The sequence below is a fragment of the Dromaius novaehollandiae genome, chromosome Z, assembly GCF_036370855.1.
Source record: "Dromaius novaehollandiae isolate bDroNov1 chromosome Z, bDroNov1.hap1, whole genome shotgun sequence".
NCBI lineage: Eukaryota > Metazoa > Chordata > Aves > Casuariiformes > Dromaiidae > Dromaius > Dromaius novaehollandiae.
Genome location: NC_088132.1, coordinates 43,944,527 through 43,957,459, shown reverse-complemented (window position 1 = coordinate 43,957,459; position 12,933 = coordinate 43,944,527). Strand labels below are relative to the sequence as shown.

Below are 12,933 nucleotides of genomic sequence, written 5' to 3'. Positions count from 1 at the left end.
CACAGACCCTTTGTGGTAGTATAGTTCACTTGTCACTGCCCCGCAACACCCCATGCATCCCCTCTGTATACACTACCAATGGTACCGCAACTCCTTCTCCTTTTAAACAGAAACCTTCCTTCCCATATCCATGCTATGCTTAGACACCCAAAACACAATAACTGTGTTCTCTTTCATCCCTCCTCTTATGACACTGCTGCCATGGATTAGGTATTAAGATTCTCTTTGTTTATTTTTTTAAATACTGCTTATAGTGTTTAGTGTATTCATTATGAAAATTGTCATGTCCTTATATTCATGGTTGCAAGTTCTGCACAGTTAGGATACATGCATCAACACCATCATAAAACACATCCCTGCCCTACAATCAAATCCAAATATATACTGTAACAATCCCCTCCAGCAACATGTTCTTATATGCACAGTTTCGCTATTTTAAAAGGACATACCATTCTTGAAATCTTGGCACCAAAACCACACAAAGAATAAAATTCAAAAGGTCTTCCTGACTCTGAATTTTGTTTCCCACTGCAATATGCACAAAACATTAGTTTGGTTCATAAGCTGATCAAGATCTGCCTTAAAGAAAAATTGCTTTTGAACATCTCACTATTCATCTTGGAAATTTGTTTCTGAACCTGTTGTTCTGAACCTCCTGATTAGGAGAAATTTACTAGCTATTTTCCAATTTATCCTCATTTACTCTTGTGCTAGTTTTGTCTTTCAGCTGAGAAAGGGCCTCTCCTCCAATGCTGGCCCGTTAACTTCAACAGGGTTTGATCCAGCATAATTAAAAAGTCAATCATGAATAGCAAGCTTCCAGAGAACAGTAGTTACATACCAGATAAAGCTCTCCCATAGGTAATACATTTCTGCAATGTACACATTGCACAAACTGTAGGAATAAATGGCTTTGATATCTTGAACATTTGCTCCCTGCAAGTTATGCCAAGTCTACAGCATCAGAACTAAAGGGGCAAACAGTTACAGAAGTCTGGCCCTCACCTACTTCTCCCTCACAATAAAACTGAAGTATCTGTTTCCACACGCCAAGCTGAACTACAGCCCACCTACTTCCCCTTCTACAGGTTACCAAAACACAGATGAGGAAGCAGCTGAAACCATGTGGCCAGCTGTATTTTGCATTGCAATAAGTAGCCTTTTTTCTTTTATACCATGCACTTTTTGAAAACAAAATATAGTATATAACACGCTTCATGTGACAACAGATTAAAAACACATCTTACACACATTAAAAAGCTAGTTTTTCAGGATCACTGAAACGGAATTCCTGCAGCTGCACAGCAAGAAGACTATTACTTCCCAACAGCAATTCTTGCCCAGTAAGAGAATTGGAGCAATAAATTCTGAATAAAGAGAAAAACGTACCTCTCTCCTGCCACATTTCTTTCTTATCAAACTCTCTTCCTCCTCCTGTTCATGCCTCTTAACATGAGCATGTTATAAAGCAGGGCTAAGCCTTCACTATCTCTCACCTTACTGGTCTTTAGACCAGTGCCAAGACACTGCTGTTTCAGTTTGGTAGCATTTTACTACACACAGGTGTATACTTAGACAAAAACTAAAGCAAGAACAACAAAAAACACACAGGCTCATCAACCTCTCCTTTATTACATACAAATTACAGCAAGATGGAATGGTATTTCAAGGTGCTGGATTACTGCAATATGCCTACTTGGTAACATCCACTATCTAGTTTTTGAAAGAACATAATTTTTTGAAAAAACTATGAAACATACAAAACACTGGAGAAGGTTTGCCACAAATATATACTTCAAAAGTACTGACACAAATGAAACCTCCTCTGATCTCTAGCCTACTACAAGTTCTTCTTTACCAGCTACACCTAAATGTCTTCCTGAAATATCACGACCTTCAGACTGCCAAAAATCTGGCTACAGAACTGGAGCACTGGTTTTCATGGGACTTTTGCTGTAATATGCAAGAGGCAACATAAAAACTAAAATGAGCACAGAATGCAAAAGAAGGGGAGAAATTCTAGTTTCTTGCACTGTAAAATACAAATAAGTTGCCTGTAAGGTACTACATGACTCTCTTCACCCAGCTTCTACTAAGTCGATATTTATGGCCACAATTGACAAGCAACTTAGAAAAAGGCAAAAACATTCAAGTGTTCTGGCATATAATGCCACCTTTCAATGTTTTGTCCCCTGTAGCAACTCCCACTAATTCAAGAGAACAACTAGATTCATACCTGTTAATTACTTTTTCTATTTGGAGATAATAGGGATAGCATTTATACTAGGATGGAGACAGGAGCAAGGACTGAATAAGAGCATACCCTATGAGATTTGTCATTCAGGTCTCCAATTTAAGCCACACTGTTCTTATGGTCTTGCCCGGTGCATCAGTGGAGAAAGCACCGCCATGCAATTTGAGAAGCCACAGAAGACAGACTCCCCTATCAACCACCATAAGCCCATGTAGAAGAGGAAGAGGGGCTACCACAGCTCTGGATTTGCTCACTGCTGTTGGGAAGAAGAGAATACTGTATGTGCGGAACAGCAACTGCAAAATGATGTACTGCACGTTTTCTACAAACCAAATCCCCCTGTCTGCTTTACTGGGGAAGAAAAGGGAACACAGTCCTAAGTAAGTCCAGTCCAGGAGAAAGCAAAGGGGAAGTTGAAGACAGGAAAACAAACAAGTACAGGGGAAGCAAAAGAAAGTTAAAGTTCAAAAGGGAAAAAGAAAAAGAGAAGGAAACAACTGCCAAAATTCAGGAGGGGAAAAAGGCAGGAAAAGCAGTTTGCACTGCAGTCATTGCTATGCAGGTATAGCTAAGCTATTAGCATCCTGTTGCAGAAAAGAACTTGCAACTTGCTCGCTGCTAAAGTTGGAGGTAATGGGGAGGTTCCACATTACCTTGTCCCACTTTAGCATTCTGCCTGGGACCCTCAATAGCTTGTTTTATCCACGACCATTCTCATTTAGAAGGTTGTGTCTACACATTGTCATGCAATATCCAGAATAATGGGACATCAGCTCTAGGTATTTTAATAGGAAGAAAACAATATTCCATACATTCATTAGAAGCAGCAAGGATAACTACATACGAAACTTGTCAAATGCAATTAACAGTAGGTTAAAACTAATTTTGCCCAATTCTTGTTTAGTTCTTTGAGATTATCCTTGTAAGGGCATGAGAAGATATTTCCAGGAAGAAGTACAGGCCTTAAATTGATAATGTTACAGTAACTACAACTTAACTGATCTATTAAAGGTCTATTTTATGTGACATAGGAATAAAGCTGTTGTGAGGTTTTGCTGTATTTGAACCCCAGAAAAACATCCCTTGCTACTGTCAAATCATCCCCAACTTTTCTCCATAGCCTTCTATGTGGGGTTTTTGGGGTTTTTTTGTTTTTTCTTTTTTTTTTTTTTTTTTAGAACACAGTTCATCCCTCCCTGCTCTTGCGAAATCCTCAAGAGAAAGTAACTCTGGCTGCCTGGAACACTTCAGTTCCCTCCTCCTCACTTCCTCATATTAATCATGCAAATATTTTGCTCAGGAAGTTATTTGTATTCTGGTTGACAGAGTTACTTGCCTGGTTCCCTCCACATTCTCTTCTCTAGCCATGCATTTCCAAATTCACACCTTCTAACAGGGACAGAACAGGTAAGAGATGCTGCTTTTCTCTTCCTAAGCAAAACGCTGATTGAGAAACAAAACAAACCAACGAGAGGAGAGGCACGATCCCTTGTTATCAACACAATGTTCCAAAAACAACCTTCCCCTTTCAGGAAGGGATCTCCCTAACAGCTAAAGCATCCCTTATTCTGGGCACAGCTGAACATTGCACATAAACGCAGCAATCCCTTTCCAGAAATATACAGGAGCTCACTGGCCAAACCCATCACCTGTCTTACCAAGTGAATCAAAGGAGACATGTCCACCCAACCGCAGCACAATTTCTGATTAAAAACAAATTTCTCTGCTGAATGTTTCCTGCGTAAACAGAGGCATTCTATTCCGAATGTACTTACAGCCAGCTTAAATTTTAGCTCTGCAACTCAGTGAGCAATCCTATGGAGGATTTAGGAAGAAGATTTTAAAGTGCAAAATAAAGAAGGAAGAAAGAAAAGCATACTGCCCTAAGAAAACAACTAAGAAAAAAAGTTCTTGTTTCGGGTATGGCAAAGCACTAAGAAAAGAGGAGCCAGGGAAAGTAGTAGAAGGCCAGAAGAGGTAGAGCCTGTGTCCAAAATCACAGCAAGTCTTCAACTATGTCTAGAACCACAGCTTCTTGACTATAGCTAATATTAAATATTATGTATGCTTAATACTGTGATACTAGCTTTTCAATGGCTCAAACATCACCTTGAAGTAAAGCTGTACTTTGCAAGAACTTGTAGCACTGGCAGTTTCTGCGAATCTTTGCTGTCCTGCCTCTACCCACATCACTGCTACTACTGTTACTGCCAGAGAAAAGCATCAAGAACAGCATCATTCACTTACATTAGAGGTCAATGTCTTATTTTAAAAGTTGCACGTTCAAGAGGTATAGCTAAGATAGGAGATATATAAACATCCATTTGTCTGAGGGCAAGACCTGCAGACTTACAGAATAGGGATGTTCTTCAGGGCTGTCTCTTTATACTATTGTTTGATCCAAATGCATTACAGTTGTTAAAGAATATTGACCTGAAACTGTCTAGAGGTAGCTGCTTAGCACAACTTATATAAAACTTGCTTAGCATGAGTAGCTAAATTTGTTGAAGCCTTAGGCCGCACTTAGATAAAATAATGAATTTTTACCTAGTTCAGTAAGAAAAGGGGCCTGAGAGCTGGTTCAAACTGGAATGATATGGGAGTTACAAGCAGTTTGCATTCCTGTGCTTCACACTCCGAAAGGGAGGATGTCAAGGCTTTGAAATAAGGCCTACTTGGGCACCAGGACCCTGGGGAACAAAGCCTCCTCTCACCGCTGAAACAGTGTTAATTAGGGGGGTCTGGACTATCTTGGGGTCTGGATTATATCCCCTTCGTCAGGACCTTGGGAGATAACACCTACTGTCACTGCTGGGGCAGTGCTAATTGCTGGAACAACACCTCTTTGTTTTTAGCCTTGAGAGACAAGGGCGGGACCCGAGGAATCAAAACACATCTGTCAGCAGAAACCGCACCAGTAAAGATAAACAGCCTACCTAGGGACAGTGATGAGACCCAATAAGGAGCAGGAGACCCCAGACCTAAATATTACTATTGGTCCAAACTACCGCGTGAGGGGTGGAGAGCTTAGACTGGCAAGTTATAATTGCCCAGGGGTTTCTTTGTTCGGGGTCCCTCTTCAGAGGCACCCAGCTTGAGCTCTAACTACTGCACGCGTGTCATTAAAATTTAATTATTTAATTTGCTTTGATTTGGCTCTGAACTTTTCTGTGGGAACCTAGGGTCGGGCCCTGTTATGGTGGCCGACAAGCCTAATTTCCATAACAACAGCTGCATTGTACAGGATGTTTACAGAAATGATTCCTGCACACTTTTTCTGCTCCTAATAAAGTTCTGCTTGTTTCTCTATGATGGATGTCCTCTGCTTTTGTTTTCCATTGATCCTGGATGGCAAAGAAATAGTAAAACAGCCTCTTTGCTGCATTTACATCAGCCAATGACATGCATTTAAAGTGCTGAATTAGGATTTCAGGTACTATTTGTAGTACCCAAAATCACAGTTTAGGAACTTGCTGCATTGAATAATTCAATTGCTCTTTTTTTGCATATTAAAAATTGCCTTTGTTAACTTATCCTCACACCTTATCACCACATTGTGAGGGCACACAGAAGGATTCCTAGTGTAAAAAAAAAGAAAAAATAAATAAATAACTCTAAGGCAGCCTGGAATGACTGACAGCATCACAGCTGCTAGGGTGCAGTTCAATTTGAATCAATGAATTCATAAACTTTGATGCTGACTAGAACACTGGGGAAAACAACAATTCCCCAGTAGAAGCAGATTATTGGAGCTTTGCTCTGGTAAAAAACCTTTTTATGCATACTCCAGGACTTATATCTAATTAGTAAACATGCTTGTAAATAAGTGAAAAGAACAGCCTCTAGTATCACATGAGTTGTACCTAACAAAGGACAAAAATTTTTGGAACCAAGACTTAACTTTGGGTCATTTTAGAAGGGGAAGAGGGGCTGGGGGGAGGAGAAGAGGTTAAACGTAACAGCAAGGTTGTTCACTGAAAGAAAGGATTCAATAGTACTTGTTACGTATTCAAGAACCCGTTTATGTTTCCATTCCTCATACAAAAAGAATTCTTTTCTTTTTACTAAAACATGCATTTCTTCAGTAAGTAGCAGCACCAATGTCAGTTTGTCTACTCAAAACAAGGGGTGCTCTCAGTGTAACAGATACAGGCCTTAAACCGCAGCTCTTAGAAGAGAGGGTCCGTATTGTGATCTAGGCCTCCAACCCACGCTAAAAAACAAAGTGCAATTAAGACAAAAGTTTTAGGTGTTTCACTTCTGGTAAGGTAAGCCTTACTTCCTGAGGCCAGTATTTTATTCTTAGACCTAAAGGTAGCTTCTTTTAAAAGGCATTAGAAAAATTCACAGCCTTGCAACTTTTCCACACACTTCTACCTCATTCCAAAGCTACTTCTAGCAAGTTACCCAACAGCCCACATGGAAGTTACCATTTAAAACCATCAGTTTACAGATGCATGAAGTCTTATTAATCAAGTCCAGCTACTTTATCCAAAGCAGTAGCCAGTAAGATAATGCATTAAGTCACTGGCTTTGTACCCTGAGTCATGCAAACACAATTCACTGATCCAAAGCATACCTCAGCCAGACCTTTAACAAACTGTAGTTTTAGTGTTTGTAGGACACGTATTCCACGCACTTGATCAAAACACCTACCAGCAAATACCATCAGACATAGCTTTAGTGTTTATTGGCATGCCCAGAGTCACCTAGTCTCAAATGATACGTCTTTTTCTAACATATTAATAGAACATGCTATACTGAGGCTGATCAGTCATACAAATTTCAAACACAGAACATACTACTCTAGTTCTTAATATTTCAATGTTGCATTGTTTTGAAGTTAAAAATCCCTAGGCAATACACTTACAGGATTGCAGGTTTATTCCATACTAATTACAACTGCCATGAGCAGAGAACGTTAGAGAGGATGGAGTGTGACTTGTAAGCAGTGTAAAAGCCAGCACTTTGACTTGCAACCTTTTCAATACCTGCTCACTCACCAAATTAAATCTAGTCTCAGAAAAGCCACAGACTATCCTTCAAGTGATATCACTCAATCTTTGCTTTTTGGTCTCCTACCAAAAGAAAAAAAAAAAGCCACGAAACAGGCCAGGACCTTTTCAACAAGAGCAGCTCCAGTCTGTAAAAGAAAATGTAGAAAAACATGATCTAGCAAGATTACTTTCTGGGGCACAGTCTGGGTAGGATAAAATGTAGATCCATTTGAAGAGTTAATCGTTTTACTTCAGGTTGTCAAGTACTCTGTTTTTTCTGTCAGTCAAGATGTGCCATTATTACAAGTGTGTACAACTGCAGACCAAAACGTACAGGGAGTTGTACAAGAAGCATCTTTGACTGTGATAAATCTAGCTCCAGAAAAAGTAATGAATGAATTGATTCAGGCTGGAAAACAAGGGGACTTGGAGGAAGGAGACGTAATAAGTGAAGGAACAAACTACAGTTATACACCTTCGAGAAAGAAATCCATAACAACATGAAACACAAAGACAAGAAAATTCATGGCATTATGAAAAGAAGAAAAGGCACAGATGAAAGGCCCCAGCAACATTTGAAAGGACAAATGCCAAGATATTTTAATTCTGATTCTGTAACCAACTCGTATAGGGGTTTCAGGTTTCTCCCCTGACTCAGTTCTCTTTTACCTAAAGCCGGAATAACAGTATCTCAGAAGTGTGCTTTACTAACGGATTACACATCCCACTGACCTTTCCAGTAGTAACATACTTTTGCTTTGCTTTGCTTCCCAAGCTGCACTGCACACACAGCACAGATTTTCCCTTGCCCTCTCACACACAGAGGATGCTTTCGTGGAATTTTTAAGGGTCCAGCAGACTACTGGGAGCTGCCAAACACCCAGGGATCAGGTGAAGTATTGGCAGGAGCAATGAGGCAGGCAGACGAGAAGAGCTGAGATGTTATGCTTTGGATTCACTACTGCAATGACACAGACACTGTCTGGGTTAGAGTACAGGTTTGTCTGACAGTTCATGTCATTGCACTGAGCAAATTTGGATTAGAAAACTCTCATGGTGGGAATAAAGTGTTGCAGTAGCTGCTAAGGAGTTTGATTTATGAGGCAAAAGGGCTGTCATTCCTGAGCTTTCCTCAGAGGCCTGGGGGGGGATACCTCTGTGGTGTTTGCTACTAACCCATTCTGGAAAATAAGGCTTGGCTAACTTTTGTAAATAAGCAGTGTCCTAAAACTTAGATATTTTGCCAAAGTATCTCCTTAAAAGGAAAAAAAGAAAAAGAAAAAAGAAAAGAGACAAGACCTAGCATCCACCGCAAACTAAATTAAAAAAAAAAAAGAGAGAAAGTCAAATTCACAGCTGGTGATCACATAAGGTTAAAAGAAAGAAAACACAACCAAGCTTTCTCTTAATTCTTTCTTTCCTTTCTTGTGTTAGAACATCTACAAGGTACATACTGAAAACAACAAAGAGAGGAAACAGAAGAGGTTCAAGTTCTCAACAAAGCTTTTACAAAAGAAAAACTTGGGTTTTTTTTAAAAAGTTATTCACATAATTTTATAGGCTTCATTAAATAAATTTCATGCTTAACATAGAACATTTGAAGTAATTTCTAGCACAACCACAGCAACTTTTTAATTAAAATAACAGTGGACTTTTTTTAAAATAGCAAATACTTATTCTGTCCTTGGAGATTAATTGAACAGGTTAAAGACTCTGTAATTACAGCAGAAAATGGTTTTTTAAGCTAAATTAATAATAGACAATAGCATTAAGTAGTAACTTCAACCTTGCAAGAGAAGATGAATTCATTTTCAAGCACCTGTTATAAAACCACAACTGGAAAAAATATCAACACTTCCGGGCTTGTCATGTTATTTAAAAGCATAACATTTTATAATTATGTAACAACATGGAACTGCTTGAACTCAGCAAGTCACTTGAACTGTATTTCCATTTAAAGAAGGAAAAACATTTTTTTTTCAGTATAAAATCCACTAATGCTAATATATGTTTATATGTGTGCACGCATGTGTTGGGGAAGCAAACAATAGCCAGAATTTAAAAGAAATCAGTGGGCCACAAATAAATTCTTTATTATGTTTTCAAGGGTTTTATGCTGTAATTTGCCCTAGATGATCTTCTCCACTAATAGTTTTCTATTAAGAAATTAGTGAAATATTGAGAATAGAGTACTGACCACAAAAGGTAAAAGTTTTTCCATATTAGATGCCATTCAAGAGGGCAGGCCCTAAGATTTGTTGTTATTTTCAGGGTTTTTTTTTTTTTTTTTTGTTACTAACATATTCTACTCCCAGTTTCCAGGAACTTAAATCATTCCCCAGAAGTTTCCTGGAGCTTGCTGGCCTCGGGTGCCTAAGCACAAGAGGCTACTCAGCAAAAGCTTTTGTTTTTCTGTGCTAGGCCTTGAAACTTGGGGGAGGAGGGAACCTGCAATGAACAATATTTAGATTCACTTCTACTCCTCTACCACCCATTACCTTAATTTAACCCAGCATAAAAAAATCATCTCAAATTTTATAGTTTGAGAAAGACAGAAAAAAAAATCCCTATAGTTTCAACACTTTATTTCCACTTTCTTCTCCTGTAGGATACTCAACAGGGCTTCCCTCTTCTGGTCTACTAGTGCAAGACAGAAATAAGCCATACAGCAGAAACCAGAAACATAACACTTCTCACACAAGGTTTTAGATTTCTAAAAACCAAACTATATTTGGTTTTCTCCTTATCAAATTACACCTCCCCAATTAATTACCACTGGGACACGTACTCCAAAGTATCTTTAAAAAACATGCATCCCTTCAGTATCTCTCTCCTCCCCCTTCAAAAGGCCATTACTTAAAAACATCCCTTATTACCAGCCACTATTTTGCAAACAACTTACAAGCAAGGAAATAATAGCTCCACCACGTGCTAAGTTGCATTCATTTTTCCAAGCGCTAACAAGCACCACCAAACAGCACTGAACCACAGACGACTTGAGAAAAAAACTTCTCTCCCCTCCCCCCCCCCCCAAGGAAAAGAAATAACTCCCGATATGATTCAAAACACCGAAGAACTTCGACCAAAAACAAACACTTTCCAAAAAGACTCACCGAGCGCAGCCGCCCCGCCTCCCACGGCGCCCCGGCCGGCGGCCTCTCCCCGCGGGACGGCTCGCCGGGGGCGCTGACGTCACCCTCCCTCAACGGCCGCACCTGCCGCGAGGCGCAACGGCCAACGGGAGCGAACGTCCCCAGGGGAAAGCAGTAACGGGCGGGGGAGGGAGCATATGCTTAAAACTGCAGGCTTGGAGAGGTGTGCCCTGTCTATGGAATGAGTAAATCTGACTTTAAAGGATCACAAAAATAAAGTTTAAAAGGTGTTTAGGTTTGTTTGTGGTTTTTTTTTAATCTAAGATTTTCCTTTTTGTGATTTGTTTTCTTTGATATTAGGCAAATTGTTCGGGCCAGTTTTGCAGCCTCAAATGCTCATGAAGTCCTCCATTTTAGAATCAAAAAAAGCGCTTAGGTGGCTACATGTTAGGCACCGTAATGACCAATTTTCAACTGCCTGGTGTGCAGTGACAGACAGTGGGGTCCACTCTTCTCTGCTGGGGCTAATGAGGCAATTCAGAGTGGAATTAAGCAAACCAACAGACTAAGCAAGGACCCAGCTAGAGTTAATTAGCAGGAAGCACTAAGCTGGGCCAAAATCTCCCCTCCCCTCACTTTCCAGCACCCGTCTCAGATCCCCCCCTGGTGTCACTCTCCACACCAGCCTTGGCTCTTTAAGAGCAGTGTCTACAGCTGTTCTTGGGCAGAAATAGGCAAACAGCTCCTCTCTTAAAATGGTGGCACTAGTAGCAATGTCTCTGAGCATTAGCTTAGTGGGATGCAGGACCATGAACCCTACCACCATCCCTACCTCCTCCAGGAAGAAACCACCAGCAAGCAGCCTTCCCTGGGCATGCCTGGGAAGAGCACAGACAGACCAAGCCTGCGTGATCCTGCTCCCTAATACTCTGCTCAAACATTTTCAGTTCAGGGCAACTCTAGCTGATGGGGTTGGTCAGTGCGGCGACCATCAATGGATCTTGCTTCCAAGTACTTGTTCAGCCTGCTCCTGAACCCCACGTAAACCTTATGCATCCATAGTGCCCTCCAACAAGGATTAGTCTGCTTTTGTTTGCCTTGAACAGGCTTTTACTAATTGCATCTGGTGCTCACTAGCTCTGGTGGGGGGAGAGGCACCTGAAGGCTCCCTGGTATCCCTTCCCCCCGGCAGCCCTTTTCTAAGCTAAAGATGTTTAGCCTACGCCTGCCCACATCCTGAGCTGGGATTTTGAATGGAAAGAAAAATTTTAACTGTGTTCCTTATAAAGATTCTGCCAATTAAAATACAGCTACCACTCAGTGGACTGAGCACTTTGATTTGACATTTTTACCTTGAACTCCTTTACTGCAAAGTAACCTATCACTCAGCTGAAACACTGCTGTTACAACATTATTTCCTTGGTGAAAACTCCAGCATAAGGTTATACAGAAAATCTGAGGTGGCACCTGTCCCACTCATCCCACACCTCAAGGCCATTTCCAGAAATGTAACCAGGCCTGCAGTCACCACTGCTGAGCTCCCCAGCACTTGGGCATGCGAGGCAGCCCTGCCCAAGCCGCAGGGTGGCAGGGCGCCTTAGGTAGGCGAGCCCAGGCCTTTGCTCCCTGCCTCCCCTGGGACCATGCACTTGGGGCAGCGCTCGCAGTAGCCGGGAGAAGAGTGCTGCAGCATGGGAGGGAAGTCAGTTTGGGAAAGAGAAAGAGCTCAGGGAACAGCAGAGCTGAGAAAACAGGCCAAAAACTCTAATTCCTCAACACTACCTATAAAGAGTGGAGGCAGAAAGCAGTATGTTATAGAAGAAAGTTCCAAAATAATACAGAATATGGCAGGTGCTAAAAAACACAGGTGAAAGTGCTTTACTCTAGGTCTTAATGGCAGTGCTGGTCCAATGACAGTCCACTCATCCACAGCTGAGAATGAATTATATTTTGCCCCTGAAGCAGCAACTCAGATGCTTTATTATTTCTGAAAAAATATACTCCATACACCCAAAACTTGTAAGACCTACTCTTCAACTCCTGAACACAATTTCACAGAATTGAGTAAATGCAACATTGACAACTGATGCACTGTAAAGTGTAGTGGAAGGATGGTTAGGAAAGGTAAAGTGGAAGAGCAGGGGTCAGTGAAAAGCAAATAACTTACTCCCATCACCACTAGCTTATATTTTCCATTTTTCCCAAGAGCTCAGTCCTGCTTTCAAAAATACTCTCACCCTATTCATATCTGAGTGCTCAGAAACATGATAGCCAAAGGGTTAATAAAAAGCATTCAACTTTGTACCACTTTTACAACAGACATATCTCTTTCCTATGAAATACAGATGTGTACAGTTAATCTTTTATTTTCAGTGCTTGCAGCAAAAACATTTTACAAGCTTTATCACAATGATTTCTTCCTTTTCTTGACTGTGCTCTCTATAGAACTGTTTCAGATAAGGACAGTGTGATATCTCTTCTAGACCTGCAGAGACTTATTTGTCAAGTACGTAAATACCCAGTGAATTACCAACCTGGACACAATATGCCAAAATAAGCTAAGGATGAATAGACTGAAATCAATACAGTT

The 12,933-nt window shown here is 40.6% G+C and overlaps 1 long non-coding RNA gene across 2 annotated transcripts in view; it reads right to left on the bottom strand.

Annotated features, from left to right (window-relative positions):
- The window catches only part of LOC112995244 (uncharacterized), a 59,483-nt gene extending 49,067 nt beyond the window's left edge, over positions 1 to 10,416 (bottom strand). For both annotated transcript variants that reach the window (XR_010386044.1, XR_010386045.1), the window contains exon 1: positions 10,365 to 10,416. This is a non-coding gene — a long non-coding RNA (uncharacterized LOC112995244). The remainder of the gene's footprint in view (positions 1 to 10,364) is intronic.
- Positions 10,417 to 12,933: the final 2,517 nt, after the last annotated feature.